Here is a 26,446-nt window from a genome sequence, read left to right on the forward strand (position 1 = left end):
CTGCTAAATAGAAGTAGAGAAACAAGTTCAGATATTTCCAAATGAGGCTTGCATCTGGAAGAAGGGGCAGACATTTCAGATTTTATTCTAATCCACCACTAAATCTATATGATTCCATCATCAACAAGTTTTTTTTTTTAATAATCTAACATGTATGTATGTACAATACTATGTTAAGTAATGAGAAAATAGAGGATCATTATTTTCTGAAGTTTTATAGTCTTATTAGAAATTCAGTAAATACCCATAGAAAGAAAATAAGACCTGATATTTGCTATGTCCCAAATATACGTAACAAACAATAAGTGCTATATTCAGCTATGATATAAGGTAGAGTGTGATAAAACCAAATAGCATGGGAGCATAAAAAGTGGAGAGATTAAAACTGGGGAAGAAGTAGGATTTTAATAGGCAAGATTTCATGTGAAAAAAGCAATATAGCAAGAATACTAACGTTAGAAAGATGGAGAAAGATTATAGAGTAGCTCTGACTGAGCATTTGGTGTGTATAGTGTTATGAAAGTCTAAAAAAATAGGTGGACTATTGTAATGGAGAATTATAAATGCTGGGATAGGAGTCACTAATTGTATTAAATAAACCTATAAAACTATTGAAAGTCTTTCACTCAAATCCTGGATTGACATGATGAGATGTTAGGTTTAGGAAGAAAACTCTGGTGGAGGGCAGTGAAAATCAAGGAGTGACGGTGTGGAGACAAGTTGGAAAGTTACTATAATAATCCAGATTTTAGGTATTAAGAATCTGAAATAGGACAATAACAGAAATAATGGAAAGCAAGAGGTAGACGATGTTGTAAAGATTGAAATAAAAATAATGTGCAATCAAAAGGATGTTAGGACAGATAAGAAAAATAAAGATGTAACTACTATTTGTTACCATCTATATTCATGAGAACTATTGTCTGAATTTTTATTTCTCTCAATTCATTGTCCAGTTTGTGTATCAGAGTAACACCAACCTAATAAACTGAGTTATTTCAATTATATTTTATGCAAAGATATTTCCATTATTTTGAAGTATCAGAGTATCAGTCATGGGTATAAAAAGATGTTCTCTCAAATGAGGGAGGAATAATAGCCAAAATGTGACAGAAATTTCTAAATGTATGGGAAATATACATTCTCCCCATCGTTATCATTCTCCCCATCGGCTTTGTATCTGAAATGGTTATTCAAAATCACTATTGAAAAATGTGCTGGAAAGAAAAATGTGCTGGAACAAGAAAGCTTACTCACCATGTAAAGTGGGGTTAGATATTATCTTGTTTAAAAATGAGAAAAACAAATAAAGGCCAAACCTGAGTATATGAAATAACAATACAAACAATGGAAAGGAAACAGCATCTGGATGACCTAGGGGAAGGGCTTTGTTTCTGAAAATTGTTTGCTGCTGTGGGAACCAGAAGGAAATACTACAAAACAATTAGCATTCAAATAAAATATGCAAGAAATCATTGCTTTTTGTAACAGAAGGAGAAAGTAATTTAGAGAGACAATATTCAGATGAAATGGTAAGGGGATGACTTAAAATAAGAAAGGATTGTAAGTAAATTAAAAATTATATTAAAACAATGAAAATTCATTGGTACTCCAAAAAACTTTATGATAATGTGGAGAATAAACCTGAGAAGAAGGTCAACAACAAAGAGAAAAAAAAGAATAATCAAGCAGTAGAAAACAACTTACCCTATTTTTTGTTTCTGATGTTTCAATTAAGCATAAAAATACATGTGGAGAAATTTGAGAATAAGATCAACTCATGGATCTTTCCCCTCTAAATATAAAACTCATCAATTCCAAGAGTTTAACAGACCTCCCCAGATTACACCCGTGTGCCCATGTGAAGGTGAAGGACTCTCAGTAATGCAGTGGCTCTGAAACATCTAGTTCACCATTTCCAAAACGAATATTTCAAGGAACCCTTTTTTCCCCGATTGACTATGACCAAAGTATCCCACACTCAAGTAAATTTGGGAAATGTTAGGATAAGCAATATTAAGCAGATTCCATTACTTCATTAATTCTCAGAACCTTTTGCAATGTATCAGTATCTAGCTGTTTATAAAAATGCTTACTCTCTGTCAGGCACTGTTCTAAGTTAGTGTTCAACATATATTCATCTTCCAATCCTCATAACAATTCTGTGAGGTACGTTCTATTATTGTCCCTATTTTACTGACATGAAAACTAAGGAAATTGAGATTAAGTAACTTGCTCAAGTTCACACAGTTAGTAAATTCTAGGATTCAAACAATTTGGTCCTGAGTTTGCATTATTAACCACTACAATAAAGACATGAAACAGAACATATATGGATCATCAAATGTTTTATTTTACAGCAAGCTTATTAATATTTCATAAGTGTAGTGTTTCATAAAGCGTGATATGGAAAGTGGTAACATTAATTAGGTAGATGGAATAATACACAAATTAGGTAAATTGAATAATATATAAATAATACTCAAAACTTATACATACACATAGTTATGTAGCTTTGAAAACTAACAAACAATACAGGAAATATTTACCAAACTCGATCATTTATTAGGCAACTAAAATATGTCAACATATTCTGGGCAGAAATTGTACATTCTATATTGTTTGAAAACAATGTAATGAAACAAAAAATTATTAACTATTAGTTATAATTAGCTGTTCTTGCAGAGCCTCGAAATAACAGTTCTTGAATGAGATACAAGTTCATTTCTCTCAAACAATTCTGTCATAAATCATCAGGGTAGACAGGGCAGCTCCTTGGTGTCAGGGACCCAGGAGTCTTCTATTGGCTTATTCCATACGCCTCAACCTGTCACCTCCATACTGTGGTCTAAGTTAGCTGCTCAGCTCCTCTCTTTCATGTCCGCATTTCAGACATTGAGAAAGGGAAGACACACTCTTTCATTTTCAGGGAAAGAGTTTTTATCACTTCATCACTACATAACATTCACTCAGATCTCCTTGTGGAATTAAGTTACCTGGCAATGCCTAGCTATGAGTGACTAGGAAGTAGGAGTCTTTAGATTGGTGACCATGAGCTCAGCTGAAAACTACATTACCACGTAAAAAGGAGTATTGGAGTACTGGGACAGCCAGGAGCTTTGGCCACCGTAAATGGAAAAATTATCTTAACTCAGATACAAGATGAAATCAAAACTATAATTACAGAAGGTTTACAACTGGTGAAATACTGCTCAACCTTACTCAGAAAAAGATGAAAAGCTTAAATGAGTTTACATTAAACAAGAAAGAATGAAAACAAAATCATTTAAGTGAAGAAGCTAGAAATATTTAAAGTGAGTATAAGAAAAGCATGAAGAAATATAAAATTGTAGATTAATAATTTATAATGAGAAAAAAAAATAGTTGAATGATAAATAAATGTAAATGCTGGCTCTTCAAAAGACCATTAAAACAGATAAACTGCAGAAAACCCTAGTCAATAAAAAAAAAGAAGCCCTTTACATTACGTATAAAAGAGAGAATATAACCACAGTTATCAAGGAAGGTTAATGATTATAAGCAGATATCATCACCTAGTACAGTGTCTAGCAAGCACTTGACACAAGTATCAGGACCTTAATTTTAATTAGTTAATAGACCCTCTCCCTCAAAAAGATTGTGTCTGTAAAATAATCAATATATAAATCTGTTATAATAACATCAATTTAAGGAGATGTTGGAAATATGAATCATCAAAATCAGAGAAGGAAAGAAATCAATATATTTTTATTTGGTAGCCTGAGAAACTGGAATGATACTATTTCATGATGGACTACCATCCATCTGGATTCCCAATTAATGTGATATCCAGTTAAGGAGGTTGCATTTTGGTGACAATTACCACGAACTGCTTTTATTCAATTTGGTATCAATTCAGAAAACCTGATTCCAGAATTGTATCCCTGAAGCTGTAAAATATTTCGCGTTAATTGCACCCAATGATCCAAAGCCAGTCTATAGCAACTAGAAAATGACCTCCTGACATTCCAATGTGACATATGTGACTATACTTTAGCTTTAGATGTTTACCAGAATCCATCTGCAGTAGGTCTGGGCTAAGGACATTTTCAGCGCTGGCTAGAGCAGCATGTCTGCTCTGGTTGGTGTCCAAAGGCAGACAATTTCAAGGGTCGAACATGGGCTTTGAAATGAAACCCAGCTAAGTTTGGATTCCAGTTCTGGCCCTTATGAAGTTATCCTCAGGCTTTCTTCTGGAAATATAATACTACATCCTGATTTTTTTTTTAAGTTAGCATTTAATGAAATACTAAGAGAGTTCTCATAATGCTAGTTTTTATTCTCTCCTCACCCTTCTCCTACTTCTGACCTGTTATCAAGTGCTAGTATTGATAGTCTTTGTACCATTCTTCAGTGTCTACCACAGGAATTAAAGTCTTTATCCCTTGGTATTCATCAAAAGATACCTGTCCCCTCCTGGGTATCTTTTGTTAAGACAGCAAGGTTTTTGCTAAACTTGGTCAAATCCCATTCTTTCAAAATAGGCTGTCTGTTTTTGCTACACAAAACTTTCATTTTTAATTTTACTGCCCTTATGATTTACATAGTTGTTCCTATCTTGTATGTGGCATATAGCAAGAACTTAATGTTATCTATTGTAATAATAGTAACATTATTATTAGACAAATAAGCTTATAGAAGCCCATAAGTGGGTGAGACATGTTTTATACTAAGGAAAAGTAGGTTATACATTTTTGTGATATTATGTGGGAAGTGTAATTTTAATCATGTTTGTGCTGAAGACCTCTTTTTACTTAGGCATTCTTTACTCTGTCATCATCTCCTGTCTTCAATTGGAAATGCTCCTGTTGCCTTTCTCAGGACCAATTTAGCTGATCCAGTCTTGGGTTTGCTTCACATACATTTTGTGCTCTCCTCATGTGCTCCATGTAGGTATGGATCTGAGAGTTGTTTGCGTGAATGAAATAAAACTAGTGAGGACTGGGTAAAGTTAATGGGAGAAGAAACTGAGTATGGAAATAAATCAAGGTTCTGTGTCAAAATGATGTAGGATATTTTCTTTGTGAACACCGGGATCGTGTCTCATGAGACCGAAGAATGGAAACACGGACCAAGGAGAGGTGAGGAGTTCTTTTTTTAAAAAAGGAGGATAGTTTATTGAAAGCAAAGGGTCAGAGCTCCCTAGCAGGAGGGTGTCCCGAATGGGGGTGCCCCAATAAATCAATATTTTTATAGCATATTCTATGTACCAGGTGCTTTACATACTTTGTCTCATTTATTTCTGCTACAGAACCTTATCAGAAAGGATCGCTACATTGCAAAGCTGAGGAAACTGATAAGTGCTTAGTAGTTTGCTCAACTCCTATAAATTCTTTGTATAATATATTCACTCATTTTATATTTGCTGACAATATTTACCAGTCTTTTATTTAAATATATAAATATACTTATTTTTAACTTAGAGAACTTTTATGTAGATATTGAATTAATGTTTCTTTTTTAATATAGTGATCCCTTTGAAAAGTATTGCTTAAGAGGTCCATCCACTTGTTGGTATAATAGAGTATGTATTTTCAGTAGAAATAAATTGCTGTTGAGACAATAAAAAAAGGAGATTTAAAAAATGTATATGACCTATGTGATTTAGACTTACTAACCTTTCTCTACTCCATAGTCTACAGTCTGTGAACGAATTTCACCCTACTTACAAGACCAGGCCTATCTCACAGACTCTAACCCAGGAATTGCCCTCAGAGCCCTTCCTTGGAAGGGAAACTGTAAGATGTCAGGTAAGCAGGCAGAAAACTAGCAAACAGAAAAGAGAAGAACCATATTGATTATATGCCCACTGTATTTCTAATGGTCCTGTCATTTTTGTAAAACCAGTAGGTTTTTCCACATTAATGAAAATTAATTCTAGATATTCTCTTATTGCTTTCCTGGCACACTTTAGGGCATACATTTATTATCAATATAATGAACATATTTTCTGCTTTGGGAGAAAGCTCAGGTGGTGGAAGTCCCTTTTTCACAAACACTGCCATGTCTTCACAATTGCCTTGAGATTTTTTATCGGGAGAGTGTCATGGGGATTCTTTACAAAATCCTCCAATGGTTTTACTTCTGTTGTCCCCTCCCTTCATTTCCTTATCCCCTCTATCCCTTCCAAAGTTTAAAGATTTCCACTTAAAGATGTGTGGAATATCTTCTTGTCATAAAATGCTATTTCTATCCCCCTTCCACAAAGCCTCTTTTTAAATATATGTAACGTTCTTTTCTCTCTTCCAGTATTGAATTATATCCCATCAAGTTGCAACTAGAAAATTTTTTTGGTTTAATATTTCAAAGTAATTTTGTACTAACTATAAACTCTGTATAAAATCTACAACAATTGGCTTTCTGTTTTGTTTTTACGTTTTTTACAGTGGCTTAACTTCATAGCCCCCCTCAAAGTTTAAAGTAGAATTGTGAGACACTTCATTATCTAATTGACATTTTGTTCATGATGGACTGCTCATAAGTATAATCAGTTATAGAAATTACACAGCAAATCCATTGTCATTACAGGAGAGGTTAGAAAATATATTTTTCATTCTAAAAATATTCATGAAGGGGTAAATGTTAAAAAGATCAATTCCATAATTAGCAAAAATACGTTTAACATCTGGTTAGTGGGAGGGGGATGAAAATAAGAGAAAACTAGAGATGATATAATTTCTGAATCCTTACAAATTTTAAATATTCTAAACCTAACATAATGTCATCTTCTCTTCTCTCTGAATTTCTATTACTCTCTCTGCACTTTTTATTCCTTAAATCTTTTAATTATAGCACTGGACCAGCTGTAGCAGTGAGGACTGTAACTATGATTTACTAAAATTCTGTTAAGTTTTTCAGTTTCCTACAATTCACTACCTCCTAAACAGATTGGACTTGCACTTCAGCCTTCAGAGAGAAACTGTGACACTTGTACTCACATGAGGTTGACTGCAAGCCAAGCCTAGTGGTGCAGGGATGGACGGTACTGGGTTCTCTTTACGCATTGCCTGAGTTCTGCATGAAACCACCCACCTCTCTAGGCCTTAGCCAGTTGCCTTTCTGATGATGAGGTAGAGAGAGGCTCTAGCACACACACCTTCCATAGCTGTGAAAACCTAGACACTGCCACTGGTACTATCATCTCCATCACCATGAATTTAGGAGCCTCCACACATTGCACCAACTGACATAAAGACACTGCCCCTGCCCGTTGGCTGTATTGGACACCTGGAGGCTCAGGCTACCCAACATATACCTAGAAGGAGAGGCCAGCTAACACAACCCAAAAATGCAAGGAGTTTATGCAGCATGCTGCAGACTATAGCCAAAAAAGGATAGGAAGCAGGAGGAGCCATCAAATAAATTGTTTGTCTCACATTCCCCTCCGTGGACTTTCCAAGTAGCAATAGTTTCATAGAGCCCTTCTGGAGATTTCCTGCAACAACTAACAACAAATTATGATGCAGAGTTGTGACCAGCCCAGAAATATACTACTTACTAGCCTCAGTATTTTCTTTACTCCTGCTTCTCTAGGATTGCACCCCAAAGAAAGCAGTCGCACATAAGCTTTTGCCTAAGGTCTGTTTTCTAGGGAAGCATATTTAAGACATGTACTAAACCTTAGCTGAAAAAGACATTTTCAATTCCCTTTTCTAAACAACCACCACTAAAAGGACATGGAAATGTTGAAATAGTGTAGAAAAATAAACAGCAGGCAAATATTCACTTTAAAGAATCTACTGTAGTTGTATTGAAGACTGATAAAATAAACTTTAATGAATAAAACAGCATAATTAGGAATAAAGTGGCTAAATACATAACAATAATAATAATAATAATAATAATAATAATAAATTCATCAGAAGGATTTACTGATTCTTAAATTGTATGCACCTAACAAAACATCTTCAAAATATATAAAGCAAAAGTGGTTGAAACAAAGTGACAAATCCCTAATCATAGTGCGACTTCCATTCACTTCTTTCAATTTTGAAACATTAAGCAGAAAGAAATTTAAAAATAGAAGTAATTTGAACACACATTAATATATATTTCTAATAGCAATTTGAAAACCCAAAATACTCTTTGATAAGTGACTGAATTAAAATATTGTCATGTAGTCACTTAGTGGGATGTTATGTCGCCATGAAAATGAACAAATTACAGCTACATGCAACAAGGAGATGAATCTAAAAAACATAGTCTTGAGGGAGAAAAGTTGCAGGCCACATACACAATGGTACCATATTATAAACCTCAAAATATAGAAATTGGTACTTTTATAATAGAAACTATTTGAAAAAGGAAAATAACAATAAGCCCAACATTCACAATATTGGTTACCTTTTGGGTTTCAAAGGGAGATGAGATTTGGAGGCAAACATAGATATAGCCTCAGAGATATTCTACCTCCTGAGCTGGCTGGAAGGTTCATGACTGTTTTATTTTCATGCTTCATTATTTTTATGCATCAACTATTTTTATTGATATATACCAAGTTTTGTATACCAAATTTTATATATCAAATAATAAAATGATATGATTTTTTTTAATTAGTTTTAAGGATCATGTCTATAAAGTAGAGCAATTTATTTACTGATAAAATTATTTAGGAAAATGAGTTTTAAAAATTTCACCACCAAGTTTTGTTTACTGTAGATCTTGAGTTTTGATTTACTCAGAAAAGATCATACTTTACTATTCTGAGCATCCTAAATTCTCAAAATCAAGAAAATTATAATTTTTAAGCTGTTAAACTCTGATTCATCATAATGGTCTGCTTTCCAATTCACTTCACTATTTCTTCAATATAGAATAGCTATATAGTTTGTCCAGGGAAATTTGGCATGTTTTACCTAATTGTATTTAGTGAGGTTTCTATAATGTTGAAACACCAATAAACATGTAAACTTTTCTTAATGTAGACTGATATCAACATTGCTAGATGTCATTTAACTACTTTTCCTTGAATTACATATGCTCTATGTATAGAGCTATATACCCCCCACTCCCATACCTGCATACCAGTCGTGTAGTTCAAGCACAGAGCTATCATATATAAGTGACAATCTTAGAAAATACCAAGATGACATGCTAGTAGAAGTAGAGCTAGTCTGTTATGTACACATGCATTAAGAGATAGCATAATGATTACTAGCTGATTCCACTCAGACCTTGAGTTTGTTCACTTATTACCTGTGGGAACTTAGCAGCTTACTTACTATCTCTCTGTCACATTTTCTGCATTTAAAAAAATGGTGATAATAGTATTCCCCAATTTAGAGGTTCTTTTTGAAGATAAAATACTAATATATGTGAATTTCATAGCACAACGTACTTTTTATTCATTGAAAGCACTAATTGTCAGCGGTTGTCATTATTATATATGATTGGGATAATGCTTTACCTGTGACCAGTTCTTTCTCAAAGGAAACACCACTGGTGTGTTATTTTACTCTTATCTAAGATTTCAGACTGGGTAGTCTCAATATAAAGCTCATGGTTCAACATATGCAAATCAATCAATGTGAAACACCACATAAACAAAATAAAGGGAAAAAATCATATGATTACATCAATAGTTTCAGAAAAAGCATTTGATAAGATATCCATTTATGATTACTTAATCATAATACAACATCCATTTATGATTAAAATACTTAATAAAATGCTATAGAAGGAAAGTACCTCAACGTAATAAAGGCAATATATGACAAATTCTCAGCTAACATCATTTTCAAGGGTGAAAAAAATGAAAGCTTTTCCTCTAAAATCAGGAACAAAATGGCAATGCTCCCTATCACCACTGTTATTCAACATAATATGGGAAGTCTTAGCCAGAGCAATCAGGCAAGAGAAAGAAATAAAAGACATCCAAATTGGTAATGAAGAAGTTAAATTGTCACTTTTTGCAAATGACATTATTCTTTATATTAAAAACCCTACAGACTCCACCATAAAACTGTTAGAAACAAATACAATAAAGTTGCAGAATACAAAATCAAAATACAAAAATCCATTGCATTCCTAGATACTAACAAAAAATTTCAATTAAAAAAAAAATTCATTTTGCAATTGCAACAAAAAGAATCAAATACCTAGAAATAAACTTAACAAAGGATGTGAAGGACCTATACACTGAAAACTATTTTAAGGTATTTTAACATATTCTTCCAATAAATTGAAGAAGACAGAAAGAAAGAGGAAGATATTCTGTGTTCATGAATTGGAAGAATCAACATAGTTAAAATGGCCATATTACCCAAAGCAATCCCCATCAAAATCAAAACGGCATTTTCTTTAAGAAATGGAACAAAAAAATCATCAAATTTGTATGGATTCATAAAAGACCCCGAATATCCAAAGCGATCCTAAGAAAAAAGAACAAGGCTGGAAATATAACACTCCCTGACTTGAATTTAGACTACAAGGTGACAATAATCAACACAGTGTGGTATTGGTAGAAAAACAGATACACAGACCAATGGAATAGAACTGAGAACCCATAAATAAACCTACAGCTATAGGGACAGATTTTTTTTTTTTTCGGTTTCAGTAAACAAAACAATGCAATACAAAACAATGCAATAGGACAAAGCAATGCAATAGTTAGACATTTATACTGCTCATAAAGTGATAACCCCTTCCCCCAATCTACTATCCCTCTGACATATTATATAGCTGTTACAATTACATTGACTCTATTCCCTATGCTGTACTCCACATCCTGTGACTATATATATATATATATTAAATTACAGTTGACATTCATTGTTAGTCATCTTCAACCTTAGGTGTACAGTGCAGTGGTGAGGCATCTACACCATCTCTGAAGTGGTCTCCCTAATAAGACAAGTGTATGGGCAGTTAATTTTTGACAAAGAAGCCAAAACCATACAATGGAGAAAAGAAGTCCTCTTCAATAAAGACTGCAGGAAAATTGGAAAGCCACATGCAAAAAAATGAAACTAGACTGTTACGTGTCACCATGTACCAAAATTAACTCAAATTGGACCAAAGACTTAAATATAAGACCTGCAACAATAAATTGCATAGAAGAAAATAGGTACTAAACTTTTGGACCTTGGATTCAGAGAGGATTTTATGAATTTGACCTCAAAGGCAAGGGCAGTGAAAGCAAAAATAAATGAATGGGACTATATGAAACTTAAAAGCTTCTGCACAGCAAAAGAAACCATCAAGAAAACAAAGAGGAAATCAGCTGAATGGGAGAAGATATTTGAAAACAATGCCTCTGATAAGGGGCTAATATCCAAAATATATAAGGAATTCATACTCAACAACAAAAAGATAAACAATCTAATTAAAAAATGGGCAAAGGATCTGAACAGACACTTCTTCCAAGGATACAAACAGCCAACAGATGTATTTAAAGGTACTCAACTTCACTAGCTATCAGGGAAATACAAATCAAAACCACAATGAGATACCAACTCACACCCATTAGAATGGCTCTTATCAACAAGAGAAATAATAACAAGTACCAGGGAGGTTCTGGAGAAGAAGGAACCCTCATACATGCTGGTATGAATGTAAATTGCTGCAGCCTCTATGGAAGGCAGTGTGGAGGTTCCTCAAAAAATTAAGAATATAATTTCCATATGACCCAGCAATCCCTCTCCCGGATATCTACCCCCAAAAATCTGAAAATCTTTATCCGTAAATATATATGTTCATCGCAACATTATTCATGGTGGCCAAGACATGGAAACAACCAAGTGTCCTTTAAAAGATGATTGGCTAAAGGTGTGGTACATATATGCAATAGAATATTACTCGGCCATAAGAAATGACGAAATACTGCCATTTGCAACAACATGGATAGATCTTGAGATTATCATGCTAAGCAAATAAGTCAGACAGAAAAAGTTGAAAACCATGTGATTTCACTCATATTTGGGATATAAAACTGAAAACAACAAAGTAACAAGACAAACAAACAAATAAACAAAAATTAATACATACAGACTACAGTTTAATGGTTATCAGCAGGTAAGGGGCCGGGGGATGGTAGAAGAGTGAAAAGGGGTAAAATATATGGAACAAGAACTGACTCTGGGTGGTGAACACACAATGCAATATATAGATGATGTATTATAGAAATGTACACTTGAAACCTATATAATTTTGCTAACAAATGTTAAACCAATAAATTTAATAATTTTTAATTAAAAAATTAAAGAATTATACTGTCAGATGGCAGAAAAAGGTTATATGAATTACGAGTATAATCAATAAACATATTGATAGATTATATTTATATATGGGGAGATTAGAAAGAAAGAAACAATGTGTGTATCAGTTTCAGCTACAAGAAAAAGAAGACTCAAGTAAAAGTGGCTTAAACAACAAGGAAAATGCATTATGTCACATATCAAGAATTTTTTATAGAGGTACGGTTGTATGGGGTTGGTTCAGAATCTCTCTTTTCTGCCATTCTCAGCATATTTGTTATCTCTCTAGCTTTACAAGATGACAACAGCAGCGTCAGGTAGCTTCTCACAAGGATGTTCAAAGGTTAGATGAAAGGGCATCTCTTCCTTTTGTCTGAAGAGCATAGAAAAATCTTTCTAGAAGATGTCGTCTTATGTGTCATTGTCCACAATTGCATCTCATGCCCCTAGAAGAAGTGAGGTGGCAGGCTGTTAAGATAGCTAATTGACAGTATTTGTCACACTGAGGATAGGAAGGAGGTGTTGGAAGCAGCAATGAAAAGGTTAATCAATCAACAAATATTTGTTGTACAATATCTAGTACAGAGAACCATTCTATAAATATTTTGGCAAAATACAAAAACATTATGATAGATATGTCATTAAGAAGCAAAATAAATGATATTTTTTTATTAAAAGGCAAAAATACTAGAATTAAGTAAAATAAGATAAATACACAGAATTATAAAATAGTGCTGTCACATGATGTATGGATAAACAAATGTTCTTATTGATAAGTATCTCCTCTTTATCCTTAATTACATTTCCCTCACGGGAAATAACACTAATTTTTAGTATTAACATACCACATGGTATGGAGAAATTCCTCTTTGTGGTTGTTACTGGATACTAACATTTTAAAAATAAATGAGGGAATGTAGAAAAGTTACACAATTTACAATTCAAGAGGAAAATTATAATGGCAAGCTAAGCACTTATTGTGTATGGATAATACACCATTCTTAAAATCTTAGCCTTACTGACAAATGAAAAGCATAAAACCACTTACATAAACAAGAAAGTTTTTCATACTTCAGTTCAAAGCCATCGTAGAAGCTATAAAAGTCCTTCATGCACATTTTTGAATTTTGAAAATATTGATGATTTATACATACATATATTGAATCAAAATGATCATCAAGAGAGAAACCTGTAAATATTTAATGGATTTGTAAACAATCCTATTATTTTTAACTTGTTTTTATTATAGATAAAAGGAATATTGAAAAAAAAAAGTTTGCAGTGGTGCTTTTTGCTGAATACACCATGTTTTTAAAGGCTCTGAACTCATAAAAAATTTAAAGCTAACAGCAATCTTATAAATTATTTCATCCTGCCTCCTAATTTTACTAATGAGATCCAGGTAGAGAAGAGGTTAAGTGACTTTTCCCAGTTCACTTAACCTCTGGCTAACTGCTTGGTAGGACTGGCTCTTCATTTATACCTTTTTCACAAGTGTTTTCCATTTTCTCCTTTGATGTATTAGTGTCCTTCATTTTTACTTCTTTCACAGTATGAATACGCAAAACCCTAACACCTGCATTTTAAAGCACGAAAATTATATCTTTCAATTAAATTTTAAACGATTCTGTTAGAAACCTAATCTGAAGATATGGATTATATTTTAAGTTAGTTGTGCTTTTTGCCCCCCAGTTTATTGAAGTATAATTGACAAATAAAAATTACATATATCTAAGGTGTACAATATATTGTTTGATACAGTCATGCCTTGGTATCTGGAAGATTGGTTCGAGGACCACTCACTGGTGCCAAAATCCAAGGATGCTCAAGTCCCTTATATAAAATGGCATGTTATTTACATATAACCTATATTTATTTGCATATAGGCTACAGCGGGGTGTGCCTACACGTCACTTCGTTTTTGAGGATTCAGTGTAGTATATTGTGCATGGTAAATTCACGTTTTGCTTTTTGGAACATTCTTGGATTTTTTTTTCCACATATTTTCCATCTGCACTTGGTTGAATCTGCGGATGGGAAATCCTAGATACAGAGGGTGGACTGTACATGTACACTGTGACGTGATTACCACAATCAAGCTAATTAACACATCTATCATCGTACTCGTAGCTACTGTTTATATTTTGTAGTTAGAACACTTAAGATCTACTCTATTAGCAAATTTCAAGTATACAAGTCTGTATTACAAACTACAGTCACCATGCTATACATTAGATCCCCAGAACTTATTCAACTTGTAACTTGAAGTTTGTACACTTCGACCAAAATCTCCCCATTTACTCCACCACTCAACATCTTACAACCACTGTCTTATTTTGTTTCTATGAGTTTGACTCTTTTAGATTTCACATTCCAGTTGTGCTTTTATTTGTTCAAATGTGGATTTCAATATCTGAAATGGTCACTTATCCGATAGCTGGGAAATCTAAACATTATTAATTCCATTCCTCACAAGCACACCATCCTCAGTGTTATCCAAAAGAACAGTTAGTAACATAGAAGAATAACCACAGTAATTATAGAAGAATAACAGAACAGAAAATCAAAGTGGTTCCAGGTCCCTTCTCCAAAGTTATGTATAGTCCTTGCAGGGCAATTGGTCTTAATAAGAGTTTTTATCTCCAATCCTTGATCCTACTCCATCCTCCCAACTAGAACGCACTCATGGGACATAGCCCAACATTGTTTTCTGAATATACCTCTGTTGGGTCTATACTACTTAAGTCATGATCTGTTTGATATAAGCACATCCTTTAGACAATTTCCACTTGGTCTCATTACTATTCATGTCCATTTTCTATGTAAACTCAACCAGCTATTTTCTATTCAGAGATTTATTCCTCAATAAATATTAGTTAAGCACTTGGCATATTCCTGGCATCCTGATAAGCTTTGGGGATACTCTGGTGAGCAAGAGAGATAACTCTTCTTTCCTTACAGAGCACTTAGTCCAGCAGAGAAGACATGCAATTAGATAACCAAACTCAACATGCTACTTGCTCTGATCCAGAAATTATGGAGTGTGATGAAATTACGTGGCAGAGATACCTAACATAACTTCCAAACAAGATTCCTTTTAAACTGCACACTGGGTGCTGAGTAGGAAGTTCACATGCAAAATGGTCCAATTCAACTTTTGTTGTTGTATTTGGTAATTTTTCCTTATTAGTTTTTCAACAAAATCATTCATAAAAGAATATTTTAAAATCTAGTAGGCTTTCTTCTGGAAACCTTGATTTAACTCTTTTTCTCCAGAATTTATCTGCCACGTCTAGATTTCTTCTCTTCCAGGAAGTGAGCCTTAATGTCTGAATTTAATTTCTGCTGTGGCTGTGGTTTCTCAAAGAAAGTCATAGACCCCCCATATTAGAATTACTTAGGGTGATATTTAAATGTGGAGGTTATAGGTGGCCACACTAGTCTTATGGAAACATAATCTCTGGGAGTATGAGGAGAGACAGACAGAAAACTCAAATTTGCAAGTTTAACAAGTTCCCCTCATACACACTACAATTTCAGACACATTGCTTGCCATCATTGAGTATATATTCAGTGTGTAACTGAAATCCTTTCCCCAAATTTTCTTCCAATTGTCTCAAATAGGAGTATATGTGTGTGTCTGTTTTCAAGGGAAAACGATCCCTAGCTGCACAAGTGCCAAAAACTCACCTTGATTATTTCCCATTATATTACCTAAGGCACTATGTTGGTATATAAACATTTCTTGGGAGTAATATGACACATGCCTAGGTCAATCACCAGTTATTGGAACACGCTTACTTAGCAGAAGTAGGAATTAGGAAGGTCAGTTTTCAAAATTCCTGTATAGCCCATCTGGAGTTGCATATTTTTATCTAGATAAACAAAATCACAATTATTATAAGTGACTAGCCTCTGGCCAATTCAGAAAATTGGGGCAAAATTTTTCAAAGTACCCTAGAATTTTTGACCCAAGATCCAACGTTCTACAAACTATATCATTTTAGGTGCCAAAGTATATTGCACAAAACTATTGAATTAGTTTGGATAAAAATAGCTTGCTGCATAAAAGATAGCCAATGATAATTTAGTGGCTTAAGGAAGATTTAAGTTTATTTCTGTCTCATGTTAATAATCTAAGATAAGTGGTCCAAGTTGAGGAGTGACTCTGCTCCACATGGTTTTTAAGTGACTAAGGTTTCTTTCATTGTGTATTCCTCCATTCTCTAGAGCATTCTGCCTGTCTGCATGGTAAACCAGGTTGCATAGGTTCCAGAGAAAGGGAATGAGAGCATGGAGAAAGCCCAAGCAATGCATACATCACTTCCATTCATTGTCCAGAAGTGAAAGCCTAGTCCTATGGTCACATGTAGCAGAGAATGGGGCACTTAAGTGTAATCTCTGACTGAGTAGTGACATGTCCAGCTCCAATTACATTACTATGGAAAAAGGGAAGAACAGATATTTGTTGATAGCTAGCAGTCTTCATAACTATACTTTAGAAATGCAAACTGAACAGTATTGCTTTTGCCATAAAAGAAATTATTGACCCTAAAGAAAAATTCAAGAATTTGCCCAAGGTCCCTATTTTTTTCATGAGCACAAGACTTAGCATGGTATAGTGTCAAATGGTTGTTGGACTTATGGTGGTCACATCTTTAGCATAGAGAATATAATCAATAATGTGGTAATAAATCTGTATATTGCTAAGTGGGTATTGTTGAATAACTATGTTGTACACCTGAAACTAATATAATATTGTATGTTAGCTATATTTTAATAAAAATATTTAAAAAAAAGAAATGAGGCACATTCCATTTTTGAAAATAAGTCTTTTGACAATAAGTCCCTTTTTTAAAATAAGAGCCATTTTTCTCTTGCTACATAATAAACCACCCCAGAACTCAGTGGCTTAAAACAGGGATCAGAAAACTTTTTCTGTAAAGAGGAAGAGAGTAAATATTTGGCTTTGTAGACCATATGGTTTCTGTTGCAACTATTCAATTCTGACCTCTGGCTTAAAACAATTATTCTTTCTTTGCTTATGATTCTGTGGGATGGTAAGTCAGTTGTCCAGTTAGCAGATAGGTCCTCTGAGACTAAGTCGTTTCAATTGGCCTCACTCTGCCTGATGTTTGGCAGATTGGTTGGTCCAGGGGCCTCGACTGGTATGGCTCATCTCCACCCCATGTGGTCTCTCATTCTCCAGGAAGCTAGCTCAAACTTTTTCACACGGTGGTCTCAGGGCAGCAATATAGCAAGGCCTAATGTGCAAGTGCTTGTCAAACCTCTGCTTTCGTCATGTTTGCTAGTGTCCAACTGACGGAAACTTGGCAAAGCCCAGATCGAAGGGGTAGAGAAACTTTAGCTCTTGATGAGAGAAACAGCAGGCATATTGCAAAGGTGTATGCGTAGGAAATGGGAAGAATTATTTTATTTGTCTTTGTAAACAATCTACCACAAAGCCTTTGATGTAACGAAGGACATTACAATTCAATTCAACTTCAATAGTTTCTTTTCCTACCACAAAACTACTTAAATAAATTTAAAAATATTTTTAACAATAAAACATCTTCAAACTTTGTGAGCTATAGAGAAATTGTACACATATAACTTACTTTAAAATATACAGAATTATATTCCAAGGACAGAAAAATGAAATAAGGATTTTAAGAATAAATAATCTACATTAAAACTACCTAGATGTGAGAGTTGTTAGCTATACAACTAAGCAGAGTTACCTCTAGACTGTTTAATCTTTTCTTAAATTCCTATTTCCCGCAGTGCCTACCTTTGAAGTTTCAAGGTATACAGCATGCTTGTCATCTTGATAGTTATAATGGCCTCTGGCTCATAATTTTCTGTTCAAGCTTTCCAAAAACTGGGGTCAAGCCTTCTATTACCTTACCGAGAAGTTTTAAAGAACTGAAGCTATGGGTTTAAACTAGTTTAGGGTGTGGTGGGTTAAACCCCCAAGAGATACCTTTGAGCTTCTACATATGAATCACTTTAGAAAACAGAATTTTTCTAAACTAATCATACAGAAGAAATTTACAATATAAGTGTTAGTAATTGTTCATCTTCTTTACAAAAATCTAATAATATATAGGAGAAACCATTTCATCTGTAAAGTCAGTAAAATAATGTTTACAAATCCTCCTCTCTTGGAATTTTGATGAACCAACTGAAGTGCTTTCTAGTATGTTAGAAAAACAGAATTGTTCAATGTTCTGTGTAATACACTGGATTAAATTACTAAAGTGCTACCATTATTGATGTTTACTGCGTAGTGGGCATCCTATGAAATACATCATCCATTGAAAAATCTGCAGAATCCTATGAGGACCTGTCATATCTATTTTTTTTTTTTTTCTTTTCAGAGAGATTAGGGAATTTGCCCATGGTCCAGTGGTGTGCTGGTAAGCTGCTTCATGGGAGACTAAGCACTGATTTATACCACTTGCCAATTTGGGGGGTGTAAATAATCTCAACTTGGCTTATTTCAGACTTCCAGTGTGAAGTCACTGTACATGATGTTGGGAAGACACACACATTATAAACTATTGTGAGCCAGTAGGAGGTGGCTCTGGCACATGACTGTCAAGACCAGAAACACAATACGAAATTTGAGAACCAGAACTTGAGTTTCTGGTTATCTACAAAGGCCATCCTCTTAGCCATTGCATAATAATTCCTTCTGACATCATAAATGATTCCCCTGACAAATCACAAAAACCATGAAATCTTTAATCCCGGAAATGCAGACTCTTTTTAATTCTATTTTGGAAACTAATACAGGGACTATTCTCTCAGAATTATCAATAAACAGATGTTAGAGCCCAAGAAAATCTGTGTGCTTCCTCAGTCAACCTTTCCATTATTCTTCCCTTTCTGTTCTTATCTTAAGCTTTCACAATTTTTGCTAGTGTTACTTCTTATTCATATTTGATTGCCACTTTACATCTTAAAATCCTTATACTTGGCCCCCAACAAATTCCTTTGCTGTTTCATACTGTTTGCCGCTTTTATCCTTTTCATAGTTTGTTTTATTTTTCCTTACCTTATAGCCTAACTTGAACACTTCTACTCTTTAATTCTTGAACATTTTGACATTCCTTGTTTGAGCAAGTAACTAGATGAATAGATGTCTAATTACTAAAATAAGGTGGGTTCACATTTTAAGAATTATTTAACTGCTAAGTGCCAGAAAATCCTCATCTCCAAATGAGGATAATTATAGTACTTACCTTATGTTGTATGAATGATTGATCATTAAAGAAAAAAAAAACAAGAACAATAGGAAACACAAATATAAAGGGTCGGAGATGAGGTACAGATGATGCCTTGAGAGGTGAAATTCAACACTATTTTATGCTGATGCAAAAAATGATTTCATATTTGATGGGAACACATCTCAAAGATTTAGAAACGATAGAACTTTTGAAAGTGATAGCATTTTTTTTTCACAACATGAAATAAAATTGTACTTGGGTACTTTCTTCACATAACAAATTATATACTAAGAATTTTCATCACTTTCTAAAATAATTAAGATACTCATGGGTACCATTTACCATCATCATGAATTGAAAGAAGGACAAATGAGAAAATCTATTTTTTCCCAAATAATCATATATGTGCTAAACTTTAAAAAATAAAGAAAACAATTTTGCAAATTGATATGAATTTATATCTGATTGGTAAGAGGAAATTTATGAAAGCATACCTGTGGTGATGGATCAATGCATGTTTGTATATGCCACAACAAATGAGAGTTTTAAAAATCATCAGAATTTTCATAATTCCTTAAAATGAGAGAATTGAAGTGAGTGGATACCAAGCCAAAATTTTCTCATATACTTCTGTAGAAAAATAAAAGTAAACCATAAGTTGATTTTTATTTTTATAAAATAAGCCCATGGTATATTTTCGTCCCATGTAAAGACAGACTATAGGCTACAAAAGAGCTAACTTAAAATAATTTGCATTGTAAACAAGTAAAATAAAACTCTTACCTTCTTTGATGTGTTATTCTTGTGGCTCCATGACAAAATTCAGTGACATCTTGATTTTTCTGTTGAAATTATTAGTTTTATTATGTAGCATATCCTAGAGTTTTGAAGAGTTGTACAGAATGATGAATAAGGAATTATTTTTTATCTGATGCATTTTCAAGTGCATCCACGCAAATGAAAATAAATAGATAGAAAACAGAGCTAATTTAGAAGATTGAGGTTCAAATGAAATACAACTGGCAAGAGGAACAACATTGAACTCTTATTAAGGAAATGAAGCCATTAGTGAATTTGATTTAAATAGTGGTTAATTATAAATAAACTTCAAACTTAATTTGTAAATCATGTATCAGACCATCAAAATAGGACATTGCTATTGTACTATAGAAAGCCAAGTTTCATATGACCAATAGAAGATAGTTTAAGACTATAATAATGGCAGAGGCTGGAAGGAAATTCTAGGGAGAAAAATTATTTATGTAAAATTTAAACAATATCCTTCTAATAAATGTAATGATGGCATAAATGCTATTTCAACAAAAAGAATATGTCTATTTAGTATAATACCTCTGTTCTTTCCAAAGCCAAATAAATGATCCACTTTACTCTTCCAATGGCTTTACTTGTGAAATTTCATCGCTTAGCAGACAGAATGTGCAACTTGGCAATAACATAGTCATATTGGCATTTCCCCCCTATAATTAAGAACTTGAAATTTCTCTCTGTATAGCATATTACACTATAGACTTTCATGTTGTTTCTCTTCAAATTTTGATATTACCATAATGTGTGAGTTGCACTTATTAAAACATGATAATTAAGAGCTTTAACTTTATTTTATTCAGAGAAAAATATTGGAGGTGGTTAGTTTTAACATAAAACTTTGGACTGTAGTAAATCTCATGACTCTTGTAATTCTGGGTTAGATTATTATTGACTAGTAAAATAATATGACTTTTAAAATTTTATGATAATTCATCTTGTACTTAAAAAAGATAGCACCAATGAATATTAAGCCTAAACATACTCTATTTTAAACAGATTGTAAAGCAGAAGTGGTGAGAAAGCGGAATAAATAATAAATAAAGAGGAGTCAGGATTCATCACAAAGTGAAAATGAAAGCTCTAATAATGACAAGGTTGTGAACAAAACATTTAAGGAAAATGCAAGACACACATCTTGGATTCTTAAATTTCTATTTTCTCATAATTTTTCTGGGCTTCATTTTATTTTTAGCATGCAGAACTTACAAGGAATGCTACCCAAATTATCTTGCGATATAAACATTGATTTTATAAGTCCTTAATATAATCACTATATTGTCAAGATGCTATATTTAATAGTTTTTAATTTTTCATAGGCTGCTATAATTTATCAAAGCTTTATTTATGTAAGCAACCCATTTAATTGTTAAACCTTGGTTGTTGTTTTTTTAATCTTGAATTTTATTTTTATATTAATTCTAATTTCTAGAGAACAGTGGAGAATGTTTAAATTGAGCCTTTTTATGGAATACATGGTTTGTCATGAGCAATATAAATAAATACATTAATTGCCTCATCATACTTATATCTGACAGATGGGTCCCCAGGCACAGAGCCTAGCCTTTTATTTTGACACCTGCCACATTTGCCAGCCCTGACCCTTTTTCTTTGCCAGAATGTCCCTGTGCTGTTCACGATGGTTGCACTAATCTCCAGCTTTTAAATGGCATAATATTGGAACCCTTCTGAGAATCACTGCTATCAATCAGCTGATACTACAACGTAAAGTATTTCATAGATCCATCGAACATCCCTTCTGTCCTGTGATTCAAACACATTTTCTCTTATTTCTGTGACCTACTGGCTCAATGAGATTACATGGAGCTTGTTTTAATCTAATACCTCATATTGTCAACTTCTGACGTAAACCATTTCATCTAGCAGTAAATTTAAAATTTAGAATTTACTGGAGAATCATATAAAAGTTATGTTTCCATTTTTTATACTAAGAGCTACTTCTTCACTACATGGCAAGTATGCTATTTTAAAATAGCTAAGGAGTTAAAAATAATCTTAAACAATTCCTTTAAAACAAACAAACAAACAAACAAGCATCTGTGCCATAAAACATGTTTTGAGAATCACTGCACACAATCTCAAACCTGCACCTTTGATTTCTGGGGTGATTCCAGAAACCACTAACACATGATATGCGTCTGAGTTAGTACAAACTAAAAGCACATATGTGGTCCATCAGACAGTGGTCTGGGTCTAAAGAACTCTGCAAATCAAAGGACATACAGAGGGCAAGTGAAATGTGGAGGCTCATTTGATACATGAGATAACTGGGTACAGATGTTAAGGGATCTTGAGCAAAATCAGACTATAACTAACTACAGAAAATGTTGTAATCAATTTTGGGGGGGAGTATGTTGAAAACAAAGCAGTAGAAAAGTAGATATGCAGGGAGGTAGAAGGGAGGTATTTGGTAACAAACCATTCCACCAGAACAATCCTGTTTGGCTTACAATCTTTGCAGACTGAAAGTCAACTGGAGAGGTGGATACTAACAACATGTCATTCAAATATGGCACTTACTGTTTCTGAAATAAGCTTATTTGGTATAATGGGAAAAGCCTTGGACTGTGTATTAGATAAACTAAGTTTCTTGAATAATTCAGAGACCCATTTATGCCAACTAAATATATATGCACATTGAAAGAAGTATGTCCTATATAGCTTAGGACATTCAAAGAAAATGCAGTTTCACACCTGGGGCTAAGGGATATTGGAGTCGGAGGGTAATTCTAGAGCGTGGCAGCTTTTTATGTCTCAGCATCAGCAGTTTTTGAACCTTTAGTTATCCACTATAATATGACTCAACTATGTTTCACATCTTCCTCTTTTTCCCCAGCCCCAATCCAATTTCCACAGCTTAATCAGAGTTTCCACTAGCTCATATTTTAAGCATGTATAAAACCTTGGGATATCATAGAAAATTCTTTATGCACTTATTCAATCTAAATCCAGAGACAAAAAAAAAAAAAAAAAAAAAAAATGGGCTCAGCTCATCTTTTGAAGCTTGGCCACAGTTCTTACATTGCCGGCCAGCCTATCCTTTGGTCCCAGTCCAATCAGTTGTAAATGGTAGAAGGCAGAGATCACTTGTGAGTAAACATGGCCACTTGGATGGCTGATGTTCTGCATGAGAATGATTCTTTTAGAACGGATATGTCATGGTTGACACAGGTCCAGAGAGTGGAGCTGGCCCATGTGCTATTTATTATCCGTCCAAAACCATAAGCATATTAAGGATAATCATTCAGAACTCTTAGAGCTATTTGCTAAAGTCATCTGATTGAATGTTGAATCTAATAATTAAAAATTTGGATTTATTTTCTGTATAACTTTTTCATTCATTTTTCTAGCAATTCATTTATATTATTAAAAAATACTGGTTAATGACAGAGTGGGGATGGGTGGGAAACTGGTCTTTCAGTACAGATATTTTGAGTGGCACTGGTTTAAAAGAATCCTAGACTCTAATTGTGGTACACCCCCAACCAATTAAGTAATAATGATCAAATATTTATGGTCAAATTAAAGCCTCTGAATACGAGTTTCCTTTTAAACAAATGTGGACTATAATGGCACTCATCAATTTCCCATGTTATTATCAGTCACGAGACAATACAACAGAACAAATTTTGAAAAGTTGTAACAGGCTAATCAGAATTAAGTTGTTATATTTCACTGTTATTAGTCTCTCTATACATATATGTGTATATATATGTGTATGTATATATAGATATATACACACACAGAGATACATGTCACATGGGAGAATTAGGAGTATATACTCAACATATTCATCATAAATATATTTATTTGAAGTCTTATCGCTTTCCCATATAAAATGTAAGATATGGCAGTGTAGATTTTATTGCTTGTTTATGTTTTTCTTGCTAGATTCTACAAAAGACAATTAGACATAAACTGATTAAGATTTATTCAGGAAGCACTCTGTTCTTAATAATTAGTTGGTTGTATATAAAAGTTAAATTTAAAAAAATAAGCAGCATAATATTCCAAGAATTATGAGGAGGAAGTGTATATTTAATAAGTTAACGATACAAATATTAAAGACAACAGATATTCAAAGAAAGGAGAGAAGATTTCACACTGGTCATCAGAGGAGATTTAGAGAACAGGTAGGATTTGTACAACATCTTGAAGAATGGATGAGATTTATAAATGTGGGAAGGAAAAACTAGGTTATTCTAGATAGGGCAAAACTTTCAAACAGCAGGGTAAAGTCAGTACACCTATGTATATGTGTGTGAATATGTGTGGGTGAGATAGATAGATAGATAGATAGATAGATAGATAGATAGATAGATAGATAGATAGATAGGAAGATAGCTAGATGATCAGTGGATAGATAGATAAATAATGTCAGAAAACAAATAAAATTAGAAACAGAAAATAAACTAAATTTAAAACACTGAAAATTAACTTACAATAGGCAATCTTAATTTTTTTGTAGTTTTCCCCAACCAAAGCATGATATTTAATTATTAAAACTGGGACTCTTGAAATAGAATTGCTTTCACATGTATATCTTTTACTGTCACATATCTTAAATGTAAATGTTACAAATACAAAATAATTTAACAAATAATTTTCTCCAAATAAACATAATATTTTATATTAAATGATAATTGTTAAAAATCTCAAACAATTCAAAAAATAAAAACACAATTATTAAAATATCAGTATGCTTTCCTGTGGCCATCTGACATCTCAGTCTAACGTAAAGAATGCACAACTAAAATGCAAGAGAATTGTTTCCTCTAATAGCCAACTTTATCACTTTAGCAATTTTATTACTTTACAATAGGATCATAGTAATAAAATTACAGAATATTAGAAAGCATTATGTAAATATGAACCTTTGTACATACAATGCCTCACTTAGAAAAGTCCACCTGATATGAATGCTATTATTTTAAGGCATAAGAGCTATGATATTGTTAGTAGTGCAATTTAGTGACTTCAGTACCGGTTTCTGGTATTTCAGCATTCAACTATATAAAACACCAATTTGAAGTCTCAAGGTCCTGGTAACTTTGTATAATATTGTTTTATTTTTTACACCATAAGACTAAAATCAATGATTTAATTGTTCAATTTATACACAAAAAGACAAAGATCTGCAACTGTAAAGACATTGCTGCCTAACGAGGTACGTAAGCACGCTGTGGTGCTGCGAACTTGTATTAGTGGAATAATCCTCCTCTGGTGGCACGTAAATAAGACGGTATTGAAAGGAAGAAAGAGGTAGCCCTGTAGGAACCTCCAAGGACACAAAATAAAATTAAAGATGGTAAAGACAAACTGGAAATGTCTAAACAAAAGAGAAATAGAAACCACAGCTCTAATTTAATTTAAACCCTGCAGTTCCCAAAAAGAAGAAAAGGTAATTAAATAGACCTTAAAACTATCAGACAAAAAGTAGAATTATCTGAAGAAGAATCAAAAAGAGTAAGGTGTGTAGAAATAGTTTTTTAACTTGCTCTGCAGCATTTCCCCCATGTAGATGTGGAAGGAGCTGATCGAGCAGTTAGAAATATTACCAAAAAATGCATTAATTTATAAAACCAAAGAAATTATTTTGCTTTCAATTTGTCTTGTGTTATTTTCTTCATTTTTCTCATATTTTATTTATTTCAATAATACTTTATTTTTATTAATTGAATCTGAATAATTAATGTGAAAATGATTTTTAATATTCACAATATAAATTTACTTTTTGCATTCTGCTTGATAATGTGTTCATAAATATAAATTTATATTTAAAATGCACAGAATATTTAATTTTGCTTTTTTTCATTACCCTTTAACAATATTCAAATAAAGTACCCATAGTACCAGCCTTATCATTATCCTACTATTAATTGTCAGTACAATTGAGGTTCAATATTAATCAAGCCATACTAGTTGATTTCTCCTGAGGAACAGGTGTAGTGAGATCATGGTTATCAAATCATTTTTAGTCAGCTAGCTAACTTTTCCTTCTACTTTTTTCTTTTCATCTATAGTCCCTCCTTTTCACAAATTCTTCTGCAGAGAACCAGTTAAATTTATTCCTATCATTTAAAAAACACATTATAGCCCTATATTATATAGCATCAAAAGAAGGTCATCTTTTTC

General features: G+C 33.2%; 1 long non-coding RNA gene across 2 annotated transcripts in view; it reads right to left on the reverse strand.

Moving 5' to 3' along the window:
* Window positions 1-2,331: 2,331 nt before the first annotated feature.
* LOC109455449 (uncharacterized) overlaps window positions 2,332-26,446 on the reverse strand; it is a 103,251-nt gene continuing 79,136 nt past the window's right edge. Inside the window, exons 4-6 of one of the 2 annotated variants that reach the window (XR_016021731.1) lie at window positions 20,249-20,307; window positions 19,960-20,095; window positions 2,332-12,679 (exon numbers count right to left, since the gene is read on the reverse strand). This is a non-coding gene — a long non-coding RNA (uncharacterized LOC109455449). Of the gene's footprint in view, window positions 12,680-19,959; window positions 20,308-26,446 lie in introns of both variants that reach the window. The other variant, XR_012491585.2, reaches the window with a different exon arrangement.

The sequence above is a fragment of the Rhinolophus sinicus genome, chromosome 7 (genome assembly GCF_057876585.1).
Source record: "Rhinolophus sinicus isolate RSI-liver-muscle chromosome 7, RSI-T2T, whole genome shotgun sequence".
Lineage (NCBI taxonomy): Eukaryota > Metazoa > Chordata > Mammalia > Chiroptera > Rhinolophidae > Rhinolophus > Rhinolophus sinicus.